This window comes from Triticum dicoccoides, chromosome 5A (assembly GCF_002162155.2).
Source record: "Triticum dicoccoides isolate Atlit2015 ecotype Zavitan chromosome 5A, WEW_v2.0, whole genome shotgun sequence".
NCBI classification, from domain to species: Eukaryota; Viridiplantae; Streptophyta; class Magnoliopsida; order Poales; family Poaceae; genus Triticum; species Triticum dicoccoides.
In genome coordinates, this window is record NC_041388.1 from 498,851,681 (window position 1) to 498,873,300 (window position 21,620).

A 21,620-nucleotide genomic window follows, 5' to 3' on the forward strand; every position below is an offset into this window, starting at 1 on the left:
AATAAAGAAAAAGTGCAAAAATGTATTTTTAGATTTAATATGATAGGAAATAGACCCCGGGGGCATAGTTTTCACTAGAGGCTTCTCTCAAGAAAATAGCATACGGTGGGTAAACAAATTACTGTTGGGCAATTGATAGAAAAGCGAATAATCATGACGATATCCAAGGAAATTATCATGTATATAGGCATGACATCCAAGATTAGTAGAACGAAACGATTCTGCATCTACTATTACTCCACACATCGACCGCTATCCAACATGCATCTAGTGTATTAAGTTCATGGAAAAACAAAGTAATGCAATAAGAACGATGACACGATGTAGACAAGATAAACTAACGTATGAATAAACCCCATCTTGTTACCCTTAATAGAAACAATACATGTGTGTCATGTCTCTCTATCATTGAGATTGAGCACCGCAAGATCGAACCCATCACAAAGCACATCTTCCCATGGCAAGAAAAATCAATCTAGTTGGCCAAACCAAAACAATATTTCGGAGAAGAAATACAAGGCTATAACAATCATGCATATAAGAGTTCAACAAAGACTCAAATAATATTCATGGATAGAACCAATCATAAACCCACAATTCATTAGATCCCAACAAACACACCGCAAAAAGGAGTTACATCAAATAGATCTCCAAGAACATCGAGGAGAACATTGTATTGAAGATCAAAAAGAGAGAAGAAGCCATCTAGATACTAGCTACGCACCCGTAGGTACTACTCACGCATCATCTGAGGGGTAGCAAGGATGAAGAAGAACCCCTCCATGATTGTTGCCCCCTCCGGCAGGGTGCCGGAAAAGGCCTGTAGATTTGATCTCGCGGTTCTGGAACTTGTGGTGGCTGGAAAAGTGTTTTGTTGACTCCCCTAGGGTTTTTGGGATTTTAGAGTATTTATAGAGGTGGAGGTCGATGGAGAAGCTTCCCGTGGGCTCCACTTCCCATCAGGGCATGCCTGCCCCCCTGGCGCGCCCTAGTGCCTAGTGGGCCCCAAGGGCCTCCTCCCGTGTGATCCTTTGGCTCCTTGGGTGTCTTATGTCTAGAAAAAAAATCTCCAAAAAGTTTTGTGCCATTTGGACTTCATTTGATATTGATATTCTGCAAAGTAAAATATAAGCAAAAAACAACAACTGGCACTGGGCACTATGTCAATAAGTTAGTCCCAAAAAATGATATGAAGTTGCTAGTAAATGAATATAAAACATCCAAGATTGATAATATAACAGCATGAAACAATAAAAAATTATAGGTACGTTGGAGACGTATCACATACATAAACTCATTATCATTACGAAGGCTACACCACATCATATGCATACCCTGCAAAACCAAGTTAGATGTCCTCTAATCAGTTTTAGAAAAAAATTAGTTACGCGATTAACCGGTTTTATCATGTAATACTAGCTACCTACGTCCATAATTTAGGCGATGATTCTTGATGCTAGATTAAGTTTCGGGGTGTGTGAAAGAACAAACTTAATTAAAAGTCTCGTCCCCCCACCTTAAACTTTGTCTAATACATGAAGATCATCCATATTTGACACCTTCTTGTGTACGCGAGGTTCACTATTCTCAACTATGGTGAAGCCTAAGAAACTATTAGCAGATCGCCGAGACCCAGAGCCAAACGATTGTCAGAACCTTGTGAAAAGCGACACCATGACGTCGATGAATTGAACCGAAGCAACACTCAAGGGAAGCATAGCAAGAACATCAATCCTCATGATACGTCCATTTTGCATCATGGGCTGTTATTACACATTATGTCACAATACTTATGCCTATTCTCTCTTATTTTACAAGGTTTACATAAAGAGGGAGAATGTCGGCAGCTGGGATTCTGGTTGGAAAAGGAGAAAATATTAGAGACCTATTCTGCACAGCTCCAAAAGTCCTGAAACTTCACGGATGATGTTTTCCAAATAAATAAAAAACATTGAGCACAAGAACTTCACCAGGGGGGGCACACCCTGCCCACGAGGGTGGGGGCGCGCCCTACCCCCCTGGGCGTGCCCCCCTACCTTGTGGGCCCCCTGGTGGCCCTCCGGTGACCATCTTCTGCTATATGGACTCTTTCAATGAAAAAAAAATCATAAGCCATCTTCTCGGGCGAAACTCCGCCGCCACGAGGCGGAACCTTGGCGGAGCCAATCTAGGGTTCTGGCGGGGCTGTTCTGCCGGGGAAACATCCCTCTCGGAGGGGGAAATCATCGCCATCGTCATCACCAATGCTCCTCTCATCGGGAGAGGGAAATCTCCATCAACATCTTCATCAGCACCATCTCATCTCAAAACCCTAGTTCATCTCTTGTATCCAATTCTTGTCTCCAAGTCCGGGATTGGTGCTAGTAGGTTGCTAGTAGTGTTAATTACTCCTTGTAGTTGATGCTAGTTGGTTTAATTGGTGGAAGATAATATGTTCAGATCCTATATGCACATTAATACCCCTCTGATTATGAACATGTTTATGCTTTGTGTGTAGTTACTTTTGTTCCCGAGGACATGGGAGAAGTCTTGCTATTAGTAGTCATGTTAATTTGGTATTCGTTTGATATTTTGATGAGATGTATGTTGTCTCTCCTCTAGTGGTGTTATGTGAACGTCGACTACATGACACTTCACCATTTTTTGGGCCTAGAGCAAGGCATTGGGAAGTAATAAGTAGATGATGGGTTGCTAGAGTGACAGAAGGTTAAACCCTAGTTTATGCGTTGCTTCGTAAGGGGCTGAATTGGATCCATATGTTTCATGCTATGGTTAGGTTTACCTTAATACTTTTGTTGTATTTGCGGATGCTTGCAATAGAGGTTAATCATAAGTGGGATGTTTGTCCAAGTAAGGGCAGCACCCAAGCACCGGTCCACCCACATACCAAATTATCAAAGTACCGTACGCGAATCATATGAGCATGATGAAAACTAGCTTGACGATATTCCAATGTGTCCTCGGGAGCGCTTTACATCATATAAGAGTTTGTCCAAGCTTGTCCTTTGCTACAAAAAGGATTGGGCCACCTTGCTGCACATTATTTACTTTTGTTACTTGTTGCTCGTTACAAATTATCTTATCACAAAACTATCTGTTACCACTTATTTCAGTACTTGCAGAGAATACCTTGCTGGAAACCGCTTATCATTTCCTTCTGCTCCTCGTTGGGTTCGACACTCTTACTTATCGAAAGGACTACGATAGATCCACTATACTTGTGGGTCATCAAGACTCTTTTCTGGCTCGTTATCGGGGAGTGAAGCACCTTTGGTAGGTGGAATTTGGTAAGGAAAAATTTATATAGTGTGCTAAAACTTACTATCACTTGTTACTATGGAAAGTAATCCTCTGAGGGGCTTGTTCGGGGTATCTTCACCCCGACCAGTAGAGCAAAGAGTTGCTCCTCAACCTACTGAACCTACTGAAAATGAAAATGCTTGCTTCGAAATTCCTTTGGGTATGGTAGAAAAACTGCTAGCTAATCCTTTTTTAGGAGATGGAACAAAACATCCTGAACATCTAATATATGTGGATGAAGTTTGTGGATTATGTAAGCTTGCAGGTGTACCTGGAGATGTTGTTAAGAAGAAGGTCTTCCCTTTATCTTTGAGGGGAGATGCATCGACATGGTATAGGCTGTGTGATGATATGGAGTCTTGGAACTACAAATGATTGAAATTGGAATTTCATCAAAAGTTTTATCCTATGCATCTTGTTCATCGTGATCGCAGTTATATATATAATTTTTGGCCTCGCGAAGGAGAAAGCATCGCTCAAGCTTGGGGAAGGCTTAAATCAATGTTATATTCATGCCCCAATCATGAGCTCTCAAGAGAAATGATTATTCAAAATTTTTATGCTCGGCTTTCTGATAACAATCGCACCATGCATGATACTTCTTGTGCTGGCTCTTTTATGATGAAGACTATTGAATTCAAATGGGATTTATTGGAAAGAATTAAACGCAACTCTGAAGATTGGGACCTCGACAATGGTAAGGAGTCAGGTATGACACCTAGTTTTGATTGTGTTAAATATTTTATGGATACCGATATTTTTTGTAAATTTAGCACTAAATATGGACTTGACTCTGAGATAGTAGCTTCTTTCTATGAATCTTTTGTTGCTTATGTTGATCTCTGATGTCTACTACACAACCTTCTTCTTGTAGACGTTGTTGGGCCTCCAAGTGTAGAGGTTTGTAGGACAGTAGCAAATTTCCCTCAAGTGGATGACCTAAGGTTTATCAATCTGTAGGAGGCGTAGGATGAAGATGGTCTCTCTCAAGCAACCCTGCAACCAAATAACAAAGAGTCTCTTGTGTCCCCAACACACCCAATACAATGGTAAATTGTATAGGTGCACTAGTTCCGCGAAGAGATGGTGATACAAGTGGTATATGGATGATAGATATGAGTATTTGTAATCTGAAATTATAAAAACAGCAAAGCAACTAATGATAAAAGTGAGCGTAAACGGTATTGCAATGATAGGAAACAAGGCCTAGGGTTCATACTTTCGCTAGTGTAAGTTCCCTCAACAATATTAACATAATTGGATCATAAAACTATCCCTCAACATGCAACGAAGAGTCACTCCAAAGTCACTAATAGCGGAGAACGAACGAAGAGATTATGGTAGGGTACGAAACCACCTCAAAGTTATTCTTTCCAATCAATCCGTTGGGCTATTCCTATAAGTGTCACAAACAGCACTAGAAAAACTACTAGAATAACACCTTAAGATACAAATCAACCAAAACCCTAATGCCACCTAGATACTCCAATGTCACCTCAAGTATCCGTGGGCATGATTATACGATATGCATCACACAATCTCAGATTCATCTATTCAACCAACACAAAGGACCTCAAAGAGTGCCCCAAAGTTCTACTGGAGAATCACAACAAAAACGTGTGCCAACCCCTATGCATAGGTTCATGGGAGGAACCCGCAAGTTGATCACCAAAACATACATCAAGTGAATCACGTGATATCCCATTGTCACCACAGATATCCACGGCAAGACATACATCAAGTGTTCTCAAATCTTTAAAGACTCAATCCGATAAGATAACTTCAAAGGGGAAACTCAATCCATTACAAGAGAGTAGAGGGGGGAGGGGAAGAAACATCATAGGATCCAAATATAATATAAAAGCTCGCGATACATCAAGATCGTGCCAAATCAAGAACACGAGAGAGAGAGAGAGATCAAACACATAGCTACTGGTACATACCCTCAGCCCCGAGGGAGAACTACTCCCTCCTCGTCATGGAGAGCGTCGGGATGATGAAGATGGCCACCGGAGAAGGATTGCCCCCTCCGACAGGGTGCTGGAACGTGTCTAGATTGGTTTTCGGTGGCTACAGAGGCTTCTGGCGGCGGAACTCCCGATCTAATCTTCATTCTGGAAGTTTTAGGTTACGTAGGTATATATGGATGCAGGAGGTACGTCGGTGGACCGAAGGGGGGGCCACGATGCAGGGGGCGCGCCCCAGGGGGGTGGGCGCGCCCCCGACCCTCGTGAGCTCCTCCTTCATCTTCTGACGTAGGGTCCAAGTCTATTCGGTAGGTTTCCTTCCAAAAATAACTTCTCCAGTTGATTTCATTCCGTTTCGACTCCGTTTGATATTCCTTTTCTTGGAAACACTGAAATAGGCAAAAAAAACAGCAAATCTGGGTTGGGCCTCCGGTTAATAGGTTAGTCCCGAAAGTAATATAAAAGTGGATAATAAATCCCAATATTGCCCAAAACAGTAGATAATATAGCATGGAGCGATCAAAAATTATAGATACGTTGGAGACGTATCAAGCATCCCCAAGCTTAATTCCTGCTCGTCCTCGAGTAGGTAAATGATAAAAAAGATAATTTTTGATGTGGAATGCTAGTTGGCATAATTTCAATGTAATTCTTCTTACTTGTGATATGAATATTCAGATCCGAAAGATTCAAGACAAAAGTTCATATTGACATAAAAATAATAATACTTCAAGCATACTAACTAACCAATTATGTCTTCTCAAAATAACATGGCCAAAGAAAGTTCATCCCTACAAAATCATATAGTTTAGTCATGCTCCATTTTCGTCACACAAGAATGCTCTCATCATGCACAACCCCGATGACAATCCAAGCAATTGTTTCATACTTTAGTAATCTCAAACTCATAAACTTTCACGCAATACATGAGCGCGAGCCATGGATATAGCACTATGGGTGGAATATAATATAATGAGGGGGGTTATGTGGAGAAGACAAAAAGGAGAAAGTCTCACATCAACGATGCTAATCAATGGGCTATGGAGATGCCCATCGATTGATGTTAATGCAAGGAGTAGGGATTGCCATGCAACGGATGCACTAGAGCTATAAATGTATGAAAGCTCAACAAAAGAAACTAGTGGGTGTGCATCCAACTTGCTTGCTCACGAAGACCTAGGGCACTTGAGGAGGACCATTGTTGGAATATACAAGCCAAGTTCTATAATGAAAATTCCCACTAGTATATGAAAGTGATAACTCAAGAGACTCTCTATATGAAGAACATGGTGCTACTTTGAAGCACAAGTGTGGAAAAAAGGATAGTAGCATTGCCCCTTTTTATTTATTTTCTCTTTTTTTGGGGGGCCTTTTTTTCTTTGGCCTTTCTCTTTTTTTGGGACAATGCTCTATTGAGTGATGATCATCACACTTCTATTTATTTACAACTCAATTATTACAACTCGATACTAGAACAAAGTATGACTCTATATGGATGCCTCCGGCGGTGTACCGGGATATGCAATGAATCAAGAGTGATAAGTATGAAAGAATTATGAACGGTGGCTTTGCCACAAATACTATGTCAACTACATGATCATGCTAAGCAATATGACAATGATGAATGTGTCATGATGAACGGAATGGTGGAAAGTTGCATGGCAATATATCTCGGAATGGCTATGGAAATGCCATAATAGGTAGGTATGGTGGCTGTTTTGAGGAAGATATAAGGAGGTTTATGTGTGAAAGAGCGTATCATATCACGGGGTTTGGATGCACCGGCGAAGTTTGCGCCAACTCTCAATGTGAGAAAGGGCAATGCACGGTACTGAAGAGGCTAGCAAGGATGGAATGGTGAGAGTGCGTATAATCCATGGACTCAACATTAGTCATAAGAACTCACATACTTATTGCAGAAATCTACAAGTCATCAAAAACCTCGGTACTACGCGCATGCTCCTAGGGGGATAGATTGGTAGGAAAAAACCATCGCTCGTCCCCAACCGCCACTCATAAGGAAGACAATCAAATAACACCTCATGTTTCAAATTTGTTACACAACGTTTACCATACGTGCATGCTACGGGACTTGCAAACTTTAACTCAAGCATTTCTCAATTTTACAACTACTCAACTAGCACGACTTTGATATTATTACCTCCATATCTCAAAACAATCATCAAGTATCAAACTTCTCTTAGTATTCAACACACTCATAAGAGAATTTTATTATTCTTGAATACCTAGCATATTAGAATTAAGCACATTACCATGCTGTTTAAGACTCTCAAATAATCTAAGTGAAGCATGAGATATAAATAGTTTCTATAAAACAAATCCACCACCGTGCTCTAAAAGGTATAAGTGAAGCACTAGAGTGAAGGAGAAACTACTCCGAAAGATATAAGTGAAGATCAATGAGTAGTCGAATAATTATGCAACTATGTGAAGACTCTGTAACATTTAATAATTTCAGATCTTGGTATTTTATTCAAACATCAAGCAAAGCAAAATAAAATGCCATTCTAAGAATGGCAAACATCATGTGAAGAAGCAAAAAACTTAGGATCAACCAAAACTAACCGATAGTTGTTGAAGAAGAAAGGTGGGATGCCAACCGGGGCATCCCCAAGCTTAGACGCTTGAGACTTCTTGAAATATTATATTGGGATGCCTTGGGCATCCCCAAGCTTGAGATTTTATGTCTCCTTAATTCCTCTCATATCACGGTCTCCCTAAATCTCAAAAGCTTCATCCACACAAAACTCAACAAGGACTCGTGAGATAAGTTAGTATAAACCATTGCCAAAACCTTATCGTACTCTGCTGTATCAAATCACTAAAATTATTATTCAACATTGCATACTAAATGCCTCTTCATATTTAATAGTCCTATCCTCAAATAGAATCATTAAAGAAGCAAACATATGCAAACAATGCAAACATAACAGCAATCTGCCTAAACAGGATAGTCTGTAAAGAATGCAGCAACATCCATACTTCCCTAGCTCCAAAAATTATGAAATAAAATTCCCACTGTAGTAAATTTATCAGAGATTAATATTCAATAGTTTTCAACATTTTATCACATTCTGACTTTTCTAGGGAATTATTGCAACAGCGGTAAACTTTCTGTTTTCAAACAGCAACATGTATACTTGTAACATAGGCATAGTAAGGGCTATCAATGCCACTTTTATTGAAATAAAAGATGCAAAACATTTTTCTAAATAACATCAAGCAAATCCTAAAAAAATAAATTGACGCTGCAAGAAAAACACATATCATGTGGCGAATAAAAATATAGCTCCAAGTAAAGTTACCGATGAACGAAGACGAAAGAGGGGATGCCTTCCGGGGCATCCCCAAGCTTAGGCTCTTGGAAATTCTTGAATATTATCTTGGGGTGCCTTGGGCATCCCCAAGCTTAGGCTCTTCCCACTCCTTATTCCATAGTCCATCGAATCCTTACCCAAAACTTGAAAACTTCACAACACAAAACTTAACAGAAAACTTGTAAGCTCTGTTAGCAAAAGAAAACAAAACACCACTTCAAGGTACTGTAATGAACTTATTATTTATTTATATTGGTGTTAAACCTACTGTATTCCAACTTCTATATGGTTTGTAAACTATTTTACTAGCCATAGATTCATCAAAATAAGCAATCAACACACGAAAGACAGAATCTGTCAAAAACAGAACAGTCTGTAGTAATCTGTAACTAACGCAAACTTCTGGAACCCCAAAAATTCTAAAATAAATTTCTGGACCTAAGGAATTTATCTATTAATCATCTTAAAAAATAATTAACTAAATATCCCTCTCCAATAAAAAATGGCAGCAATTCTCGTGAGCGCTAAAGTTTCTGTTTTTTTACAGCATGATCAACAAGACTTCCCCCAAGTCTTCCCAACGGTTCTACTTGGCACAAACACTAATTAAAACATAAAACCACATATAAACAGAGGCTAGATGAATTATTTATTACTAAACAGGAACAAAAAGCAAGGAACAAAAATAAATTTGGGTTTCCTCCCAACAAGCGCTATCGTTTAACGCCCCTAGCTAGGCATGATGATTTCAATGATGCTCATATAAAAGATAAGAATTGAAACATAAAGAGAGCATCATGAACAATATGACTAGCACATTTAAGTCTAACCCACTTCCTATGCATAGGGATTTTGTGAGCAAACAACTTGTGGGAACAAGAATCATCTTGCATAGGAAGGTAAAACAAGCATAACTTCAAAGTTTTAAGCACATAGAGAGGAAACTTGATATTATTGCAATTCCTACAAGCATATATTCCTCCCTCATAATAATTTTCATTAGCATCATGAATGAATTCAACAATATAACCAGCACCTAAAGCATTCCTTTCATGATCTACAAGCATAGAAAATTTACTACTCTCCACATAAGCAAAATTCTTCTCAGGAATAATAGTGGGAGCAAACTCAACAAGATAACTATCATGTGATTGAAAATTAAGATCAGGATGACAATTTTCATGGTTATCATTATTCTTTAAAGCATGCGTGTAATCACAATAATCATCATAGATAGGAGGCATGCTTTCATCATAATAAATTTGTTCATCAAAACTTGGGGGATAAAAAATATCATCTTCATCAAACATAGCTTCCCCAAGCTGGTGGCTTTGCATATCATTAGCATCATAGGTATTCAAGGAATTCATACTAACAACATTGCAATCATGCTCATCATTCAAATATTTAGTGCCAAACATTCTATGTAATTCTTCTTCTAGCACTTGAGCACAATTATCGGAATCCTTATTTTCATGATAGATATTAAAAAGATGAAGCATATGAGGTACCCTTAATTCCATATTTTTATAGTGTTCTTTTATAAACTAAACTAGTGATAAAACAAGAAACTAAAAGACTCGAGTGCAAGCTCTAAAGATATACCTTCGAGCACTCACCTCCCCGACAACGGCGCCAGAAAAGAGCTTGATGTCTACTACACAACCTTCTTCTTGTAGACGTTGTTGGGCCTCCAAGTGCAGAGGTTTGTAGGACAGTAGCAAATTTCCCTCAAGTGGATGACCTAAGGTTTATCAATCCGTAGGAGGCGTAGGATGAAGATGGTCTCTCTCAAGCAACCCTGCAACCAAATAACAAAGAGTCTCTTGTGTCCCCAACACACCCAATACAATGGTAAATTGTATAGGTGCACTAGTTCCGCGAAGAGATGGTGATACAAGTGGTATATGGATGATAGATATGAGTATTTGTAATCTGAAATTATAAAAACAGCAAGGTAACTAATGATAAAAGTGAGCGTAAATGGTATTGCAATGATAGGAAACAAGGCCTAGGGTTCATACTTTCTCTAGTGTAAGTTCCCTCAACAATACTAACATAATTGGATCATAAAACTATCCCTCAACATGCAACAAAGAGTCACTCCAAAGTCACTAATAGCGGAGAACGAACAAAGAGATTATGGTAGGGTACGAAACCACCTCAAAGTTATTCTTTCCAATCAATCCGTTGGGCTATTCCTATAAGTGTCACAAACAGCCCTAGAGAACATACTAGAATAACACCTTAAGATACAAATCAACCAAAACCCTAATGTCACCTAGATACTCCAATGTCACCTCAAGTATCCGTGGGCATGATTATACGATATGCATCACACAATCTCAGATTCATCTATTCAACCAACACAAAGGACCTCAAAGAGTGCCCCAAAGTTCTACCGGAGAATCATGACGAGAACGTGTGCCAACCCCTATGCATAGGTTCATGGGCGGAACCCGCAAGTTGATCACCAAAACATACATCAAGTGAATCACGTGATATCCCGTCACCACATATATCCACGGCAAGACATACATCAAGTGTTCTCAATTCTTTAAAGACTCAATCCGATAAGATAACTTCAAAGGGGAAACTCAATCCATTACAAGAGAGTAGAGGGGGGAAGAAACATCATAGGATCCAAATATAATAGCAAAGCTCATGATACATCAAGATCATGCCAAATCAAGAACACGAGAGAGAGAGATCAAACACATAGCTACTGGTAGATACCCTCAGCCCCGAGAGAGAACTACTCCCTCCTTGTCATGGAGAGCGCCGGGATGATGAAGATGGCCACCGGAGAAGGATTGCCCCCTCCGACAGGGTGCCGGAACGGGTCTAGATTGGTTTTCGGTGGCTACGGAGGCTTCTGGCGGCGGAACTCCCAATCTAATCCCCGTTCTGGAAGTTTTAGGTTACGTAGGTATATATGGGTGTAGGAGGTACTCGGTGGACCGAAGGGGGGCCACGAGGCAGGGGGCGTGCCCTAGGGGGGTGGGCGTGCCCCCTACCCTCGTGAGCTCCTCCTTCATCTTCTGACGTAGGGTCCAAGTCTATCCGGTAGGTTTCCTTCCAAAAATAACTTCTCTAGTTGATTTCGTTCCGTTTCGACTCCGTTTGATATTCCTTTTCTTCGAAACACTGAAATAGGCAAAAAAAACAGCAAATCTGGGCTGGGCCTCCGGTTAATAGGTTAATCCCGAAAGTAATATAAATGAGGATAATAAAGCCCAATATTGCCCAAAACAGTAGATAATATAGCATGGAGCAATCAAAAATTATAGATACGTTGGAGACATATCAATCTCCCCAAGGAGAAGTGGTTTAAATATCATCCTCCCATAGAAGTAAAAGTAGTTGCACCTATTAAAGCTGAAGAAAAGACTATTACTTATAATGATCCTATTGTTCCTACTTCTTATGTTGAGAAACCACCTTTCCCTGTTAGGATCAAGGTTCATGCTAAAGCTTCAACTGTGGTTCATAAAAGCAATATTAAAACATATACACCTCCTGAGCAAGTTAAAGTTGAACCTAATATTGCTATTGTTAAATATCTCTTGTCTGATGCATGTTATTTATTTTTGTGATGAAACTGCTAGAATTGCTAAACCCCATGATACAGATAAAACTACACCTATGGTAGGTATGCCTGTTATTTCTATTAAAATAGGAGATCATTGTTATCATGGCTTTATGTGATATGGGTGCTAGTGCTAGTGCAATACCTATTCACTTATACAACGAAATTATGCATGACATTGCACCAGTTGAGTTAGAAGATATTGATGTCACAATTAAACTTGCTAATAGAGATACTATTTCACCAATGGGAATTGTTAGAGATGTTGAAGTCTTGTGTGGGAAAACTAAATATCCTACTGGTTTTCTTGTTCTTGGCTCCCCACAAGATAGTTTTTGTCCCATTATATTTGGTAGACCCATCTTAAATACTGTTAATGCTACCATAGATTGCAAAAGGGATGTTGTTACTGCTGGTTTAGATGATATGACTCATGAATTTAATTTTTCTAAATTTAGTAGACAACACCGTGAAGAAGAATTACCTAGTAAAGATGAAATTATTGGTCTTGCTTCCATTGCCGTACCTCCTAGTGATCCTTTAGAACAATATTTACTAGACCATGAAAATGATATGTTTATGAATGAAAGAAGGGAATTAGATGAAGTATTCTTTACACAGGAACCTATTCTGAAGCATAATTTACCTGTTGAAATCCTAGGAGATCCTCCTCCACCCAAGGGTGATCCCATGTTTGAGCTTAAACCGTTACCGGATACTCTTAAATATGCTTATCTTGATGAGAAAAAGATATATCTTGTTATTATTAGTGCTAACCTTTCAGAACATGAAGAAGAGAGATTATTGAAAATTCTGAAAAAGCACCGTGCTGCTATTGGGTATACTCTTGATGATCTTAAGGGCATTAGTCCCACTCTATGCCAACATAAAATTAATTTGGAAGAAGATGCTAAACCAGTTCGTGATCATCAACGCCGTCTGAATCCTAAAATGAAAGAAGTGGTAACAAAGGAGATGCTAAAGCTCCTTGAGGCATGTATAATTTACCCCGTTGCTGATAGTCAATGGGTAAGTCCTGTCCATTGTGTCCCTAAGAAGGGAGGTATTACTGTTGTTCCTAATGATAAAGATGAATTGATTCCTCAAACAATTATTACTGGTTATAGGATGGTAATTGATTTCAGCAAATTAAATAAGGCTACTAAAAAAGATCATCATCCCTTACCTTTTATCGATCAAATGCTAGAAAGATTATCCAAACATACACATTTTTTGCTTTCTAGATGGTTATTCTGGCTTCTCTCAAATACTTGTATCAGCCAAAGATCAATCAAAGACTACTTTTACATGCCCTTTTGGTACTTTTGCTTATAGACGTATGCCTTTTGGTTTATGCAATGCACCTGCTACCTTTCAAAGATGCATGATGGCTATATTCTCTGACTTTTGTGAAAAGATTTGTGAGGTTTTCATGGACGACTTTTCCGTCTATGGATCTTCTTTTGATGATTGCTTGAGCAACCTTGATCGAGTTTTGTAGATATGTGAAAAAACTAATCTTGTCTTGAATTGGGAAAAGTGCCACTTTATGGTTAATGAAGGTATTGTCTTGGGGCATAAAGTTTCTGAAAGAGGTATTGAAGTTGATAAAGCCAAGGTTGATGCTATTGAAAAGATGCCATGTCCCAAGGACATCAAAGGTATAAGAAGTTTCCTTGGTCATGCCGGTTTTTATAGGAGGTTCATTAAGGACTTCTCAAAAATTTCTCGGCCTCTGACTAATTTATTACAAAAATATATACCATTTGTTTTTGATGATGATTGTGTAGAAGCATTTGAAATACTTAAGAAAGCATTGATCTCTGCACCTATTGTTCAGCCACCTGATTGGAATTTACCCTTTGAAATTATGTGTGATGCTAGTGATTATGCTGTAGGTGTTGTCTAGGACAAAGAGTTGATAAGAAACTAAATGTTATTCAATATGCTAGTAAAACTATAGACAATGCTCAAAGAAATTATGCTACTACTGAAAAAGAATTCTTAGCAGTTGTATTTGCTTGTGATAAGTTTAGACCCTATATTTTTGATTCTAAAGTAACTATTCACACTGATCATGCTGCTATTAAATATCTTATGGAAAAGAAAGATGATAAACCTAGACTTATTAGATGGGTTCTCTTGCTTCAAGAATTTGATTTACATATTGTTGATAGAAAAGGAGCGGAGAACCCCGTTGCAGACAACTTGTCTAGGTTAGAAAATGTGCTTGATGACCCACTACCTATTGATGATAGCTTTCCTGATGAGCAATTAAATGTCATAAATGCTTCTCATAGTGCTCCATGGTATGCTGATTATGCTTATTACATTGTTGCTAAGTTTATACCACCTAGTTTCATATACCAGCAAAATAAAAAGTTCTTCTATGATTTGAGGCATTACTTTTGGGATGACCCACATCTTTATAAAGGAGTAGATGGTGTTATTAGACGTTGTGTACCTGAGCATGAACAGGAACAGATCCTACGCAAGTGTCACTCCGAAGCTTATGGAGGGCACCATGCTGGAGATAGAACCGCACATAAGGTACTACAATCTGGTTTTTATTGGCCTACTCTCTTCAAGGATGCCCGTAAGTTTGTCTTATCTTGTGATGAATGTCAAAGAATTGGTAATATTAGTAGACATCAAGAAATGCCTATGAATTATTCACTTGTTATTGAACCATTTGATGTTTGGGGCTTTTACTATATGGGACCTTTTCCTTCCTCTAATGGTTATACACATATTTTAGTTGCTGTTGATTACGTTACTAAGTGGGTAGAAGCTATTCCAACTAGTAGTGCTGATCATAACACTTCTATTAAAAATGTTTAAAGAAGTTATCTTTCCAAGGTTTGGAGTCCCTAGATATTTAATGACTAATGGTGGTTCACATTTTATTCATGGTGCTTTCCGTAAAATGCTTGCTAAATATGATGTTAATCACAGAATTGCATCCCCTCATCACCCTCAGTCTAGTGGTCAAGTAGAATTGAGTAATAGAGAACTCAAATTATTTTTGCAAAATACTGTTAATAGGTCCATAAAGAATTGGTCCGAGAAACTTGATGATGCATTATGGGCCTATAGAACTGCATATAAAAATCCTATGGGTATGTCTCCGTATAAAATTGTCTATGGAAAAGCATGTCACTTACCTCTCGAACTAGAACACAAGGCTTATTGGGCTATTAAATAACTAAATTATGATTTTAAACTTGCCGGTGAGAAGAGGTTATTTGATATTAATTCACTTGATGAATGGAGAACCCAAGCCTACGAAAATGCCAAGTTGTTTAAAGGAAAGGTTAAAAGGTGGCATGATAAAAGAATACAAAAGCGTGAGTTTAATGTAGGTGATTATATATTGCTATACAACTCTCGGTTTTAAGATTTTTTGCAGGAAAACTTCTCTCTAAATGGGAAGGTCCCTACGTTATCGAGGAGGTCTAGCGTTCCGGTGCCATAAAAATCAACAACTTCGAAGGCACAAATCCGAAGGTGGTAAATGGTCAAAGAGTCAAACATTATATCTCAGGTAATCCCATAAATGTCGAAACCAATGTTATTGAAACCATAACCCCGGAGGAGTACATAAAGGACACTTTCTAGAACGTTTCAGACTCCGAAAAGGAATATGTATGTGGTACAGTAAGTAAACCGACTCCAAAACAGTTTTTAAGGCAATATTTCTCCGTTTTGGAATATTTAGAAAAATAGAAAAATAAGCAGCAGTCCGGAAAGGACACGAGGGTGGAGGGCGCGTCCTACCCCCCTGGGCACGCCCCCGTACCTCGTGGGCACCTCGTGTGCTCTCCGGACTCCGTTTTCTTACAGGACACGTATTTTGGTCGGTAAAAATTCATTATATAACCTCCTAGGAGTTTTAACTCCCGTATCACGCAAAATCCTCTTGTTTTTGTTTCGAGCTGTTTCTGTCAGGGTTGTCAAGCCAGGCACTATGTCGTCTCCCTCCTCCTCCAACCATGAGGGCAATGATGCTTGGCTAATGAAGATAGAGCTGAAGAGAGAAGAACCTATGGAGATCAACAAGGATGAAGGGATCAAGAAGGCCATGGAGGACCAAGTTCCAGCAACAGAGGACACCCTTCAACTGGATCACAATCTTCTTACCCCAACAGAAATCGAAGCTTTCAAGATGATTGAGTTGGCTCGTATACAAAATAAGTATCTCACACGTGAAAATATTTTGTTGAAGGAGCATATCATCGCACTCAAGGGCATTATTCGCAAGCTAGAAGACCTCCTACGCTCAATGTGCGACTATCCATCATCAACAACTCCACCTTCTTCACCAACAAAGAAGAATTCAGTATCTGGTATGGGCACTCCACTTGGCAACTGCCAAGCTTGGGGGTGTGCCCCGGTATCGTATCACCATCACCTTTATCTTTACCATTTTTCTTAGTTTGATCCTTTTGGTAATATCTTGATGTAGTAGAATAAAAGTTCTTAGTATGATCTAGTTGTGAGTTTTGCTTTATTATCCTTCTATGTAATCGAGTCCGTGAGCTATATAATAATGATTTGTGTTGAGTCAAGGGCTTGATTATTTTTGCCATGATCCCAAGAGAATAAAGGAAAAGAGAAAGAAATAAAAAGAAACAAAGAGATCCTGTGAGTCTTATGGAGAGTAATGAGCTCACATAGAAAGAGTATGATGAATAAAAGTTATTGAGGGTTGACAAACATAGTTTCGGTCATCGTTGCAATTAATAGGAAGTAATAAAGAAAGAGAGGTCTTCACATATAAATATACTATCTTGGACATCTTTTATGATTGTGAGCACTCATTAAAATATGACATGCTAAAGAGTTGACATTGGACAAGGAAGACAACATAATGGGTTATGTTTTCTTACATCTGAGATAAATTATATGGTCTTGGATCCTCCAACATGTTGAGCTTGCCTTTCTCCCTCATGCTAGCCAAATTCATTGCACCAAGTAGAGATGCTACTTGTGCTTCCAAATACCCTTAAACCAGTTTTGCCATGAGAGTCCACCGTACCTACCCATGGATTGAGTAAGATCCATCAAGTAAGTTGTCATCGGTGCAAGCAATAAAAATATTGCTCTCTAAATATGTATGATTGATTGGTGTGGAGGAAATAAGCTTTATACGATCGTGCGATATGGAAGTAATAAAAGCGACAGACTGCATAATAAAGGTCCATATCACAAGTGGCAATATAAAGTGATGTTCTTTCACATTAGGATTTTGTGCATCCAACCATAAAAGTGCATGACAACCTCTGCTTCCCTCTGCGAAGGGCCTATCTTTTACTTTTATCTCCTTTATTGCAAAAGAGTCATGGTGATCTTCACCCTTCCTTTTTACATTTTACCCTTTGGCAAGCACAATATGTTGGAAAGATCCCGGTATATGTGGCTAATTGGATGTGGGTTTTCATGAACTATTACTGTTGACATTACCCTTGAGGTAAAACGTTGGGAGGCAAAACTATAAGCCCCTATCTTTCTCCGTGTCCGATTAAAACTCCATACCCATAAGTATTGCGTGAGTGTCAGCAATTGTGAAAGACTATATGGTAGTTGAGTATGTGGACTTGCTAAAAAGCTCTTATACATTGACTCTTTCTTATGTTATGATAAATTGCAATTGCCTCAATGACTAAGATTATAGTTTGTTAGTTTTCAATGAAGTTTACGATTCATACTTGATATTGTGATTGAATTATTACTCTAGCATAAGATAACATATGACAAGAATTATATAAGTTGTTGTTCTAAGAATGATCATGATTCCCTCATGTCCGTATTTTATTTTTATCGACACCTTCATCTCTAAACATGTGGACATATTTTTCGATTTTGGCTTTTCGCTTGAGGACAAGCGAGGTCTAAGCTTGGGGGAGTTGATACGTCCATTTTGCATCATGCTTTTATATCAATATTTATTGCATTATGGGCTGTTATTACACATTATGTCACAATACTTATGCCTATGCTCTCTTATTTTACAAGGTTTACATAAAGAGGGAGAATGCCGGTAGTTGGGATTCTGGTTGGAAAAGGAGCAAATATCAGAGACCTATTCTGCATAGCTCCAAAAGTCCTGAAACTTTACGGGTGATGTTTTCCAAATAAATAAAAAACATTGAGCGCAAGAACTTCACCAGGGGGGCCACACCCTGCCCACGAGGGTGGGGGGCGTGCCCTACCCCCTTGGGCGCGCCCCCTACCTCGTGGGCCCCCTGGTGGCCCTCCGGTGACCATCTTCTGCTATATGGACTCTTTAGATGGGGAAAAAATCATAAGCCATCTTCTCGGACGAAACTCCGCCGCCACAAGGCGGAACCTTGGCGGAGCCAATCTAGGGTTCTGGCGGGGCTGTTTTGCCGGGGAAACTTCCCTCTCGGAGGGGGAAATCATCGCCATCGTCATCACCAACGTTCCTCTCATCGGGAGAGGGAAATCTCCATCAACATCTTCATCAGCACCATCTCATCTCAAAACCCTAGTTCATCTCTTATATCCAATTCTTGTCTCCAAGTCCGGGATTGGTGCTAGTAGGTTGCTAGTAGTGTTAATCACTCCTTGTAGTTGATGCTAGTTGGTTTAATTGGTGGAAGATCATATGTTCGGATCCTATATGCACATTAAAATCCCTCTGATTATTAACATGTTTATTCTTTGTGAGTAGTTACTTTTGTTCCTGAGGACATGGGAGAAGTCTTGCTATTAGTAGTCATGTGAATTTGGTATTCGTTCGATATTTTGATGAGATGTATGTTGTCTCTCCTCTAGTGGTGTTATGTGAACGTCGACTACATGACACTTCACCATTGTTTGGGCCTAGAGGAAGGCATTGGGAAGTAATAAGTAGATGATGGGTTGCTAGAGTGACAGAATCTTAAACCCTAGTTTATGCGTTGCTTCGTAAGGGGCTGAATTGGATCCATATGTTTCATGCTATGGTTAGGTTTACCTTAATACTTTTGTTGTATTTGCGGATTCTTGCAATAGAGGTTAATCATAAGTGGGATGTTTGTCCAAGTAAGGGCAACACCCAAGCACCGGTCCACCCACATACCAAATTATCAAAGTACCGAACGCGAATCATATGAGCGTGATGAAAACTAGCTTGACGATTTTCCCATGTGTCCTCGGGAGCGCTTTACATCATATAAGAGTTTGTCCAGGCTTGTCCTTTGCTACAAAAAGGATTGGGCCACCTTGTTGCACCTTATTTACTTTTATTACTTGTTGCTCGTTACAAATTATCTTATCACAAAACTATCTGTTACCACTTATTTCAGTACTTGCAGAGAATACCTTGCTGGAAACCGCTTATCATTTCCTTCTGCTCCTCGTTGGGTTCGACACTCTTACTTATCGAAAGGACTATGATAGATCCCCTATACTTGTGGGTCATCACCTCACAATCACATGTCATCTTGATCGCAACCTGCACCTACTCATAAGCCTGCTCATGATGCCACTATTGGGAAACATAGTATAAAACAAAAAAAATCGCACCTTCGATCACCCAAGATCAATATGAAGATGCATTATGGGTTGGGATCGTGATCGTTACCGTCCCGAGTTGCAGCGAAAGAAGAACGTGTCGGTGTACATCATACTTGGAGTCCCAAGAACTGTCGATTAACGATCCCTCGTACCACCCAGGAATGATCCCTCGAACCAAAGACCGAAAGCACGATCTCTCTACTTGGTTGCAAGCATGCTGTGATGCCCTCGATTTAATCGTACACTAATCATACATGCAAACGTGTACGATCAAGATCAGGGACTCACGGGAAGATATCACAACACAACTCTACAAATAAAATAAGTCATACAAGCATCATATTACAAGCCAGGGGCCTCGAAGGCTCGAATACAAGAGCTCGATCATAGACGAGTGAGCGGAAGCAACAATATCTGAGTACAGACATAAGTTAAACAAGTTTGCCTTAAGAAGACTAGCACAAACTGGGATACAGATCGAAAGAGGCGCAGGCCCCCTGCCTGGGATCCTCCTAAACTACTCCTGGTCATCGTCAGCGGGCTGCACGTAGTAGTAGGCACCTCTGGTGTAGTAGGAGTCGTCATCAATGGTGGCGTCTGGATCCTGGACTCCAACATCTGGTTGCGACAACCAGAAAGAAAGAAAAGGGGGGAAAAGGGGGAGAAAGCAACCGTGAGTACTCATCCAAAGTACTCGCAAGCAAGGAGTTACACTACATATGCATGGGTATATGTGTAAAGGGCCATATCGGTGGACTGAACTGCAGAATGCCAGAATAAGAGGGGGGAAAGCTAGTCCTATCGAAGACTACGCTTCTGGCAGCCTCCGTCTTGCAGCATGTAGAAGAGAGTAGACTGAAGTCCTCCAAGTAGCATCGCATAGCATAAACCTAACCGGCGATCCTCCCCTTGTCGCTCTGTTAGAGAGCGATCACCGGGTTGTATCTGGCACTTGGAAGGGTGTGTTTTATTAAGTATCCGGTCCTAGTTGCCATAAGGTCAAGGTACAACTCCAAGTCGTCCTGTTACCGAAGATCACGGCTATTCTAATAGATTAACTTCCCTGCAGGGGTGTACCACATAACCCAACACGCTCGATCCCATTTGGCCGGACACACTTTCCTGGGTCATGCCCGGCCTCGGAAGATCAACACGTCGCAGCCCTACCTAGGCATAACAGAGAGGTCAGCACGCCGGTCTAAATCCTATGGCGCAGGGGTCTGGGCCCATCGCCCATTGCACACCTGCATGTTGCGAGGGCAGCCGGAAGCAGAACTAGCCCCCTTAATACAGGAGCAGGCTTACGTTCCAATCCGGCGTGCGCCGCTCAGTCACTGACGTCACGAAGGCTTCGGCTGATACCACGACATCGAGTGCCCATAACTGTCCCCGCGTAGATGGTTAGTGCGTATAGGCCAGTAGCCAGACTCAAATCAAATACCAAGATCTTGTTAAGCGTGTTAAGTATCTGCGAACACCGACCAGGGCCAGGCCCACCTCTCTCCTAGGTGGTCTCAACCTGCCCTGTCGCTCCGCCACAAAGTAACAGTCGGGGGCCGTCGGGAACCCAGGCCCACCTCTACCGGGATGGAGCCACCTGCCCCTTCAGCCCCCAACTCTGAATAGTATCATAAGTAATGTAACAGTATAAAGTATATAGCATATGCCCATGATCACCTCCCGAAGTGATCACGGCCTAGTAGTATAGCATGGCATACGGACAAGAGTGTAGGGCCACTGATGGAACACTAGCATCCTAGACTAAGCAGTAGGATAGCAGGTAAGGGTAACAACTGTAGCAACAACGACAGGCTATGCATTAGAATAGGATTAACCGAAAGCAATAACATGCTACACTACTCTAATGCAAGCAGTAGAGAAGAATAGGCGATATCTGGTGATCAA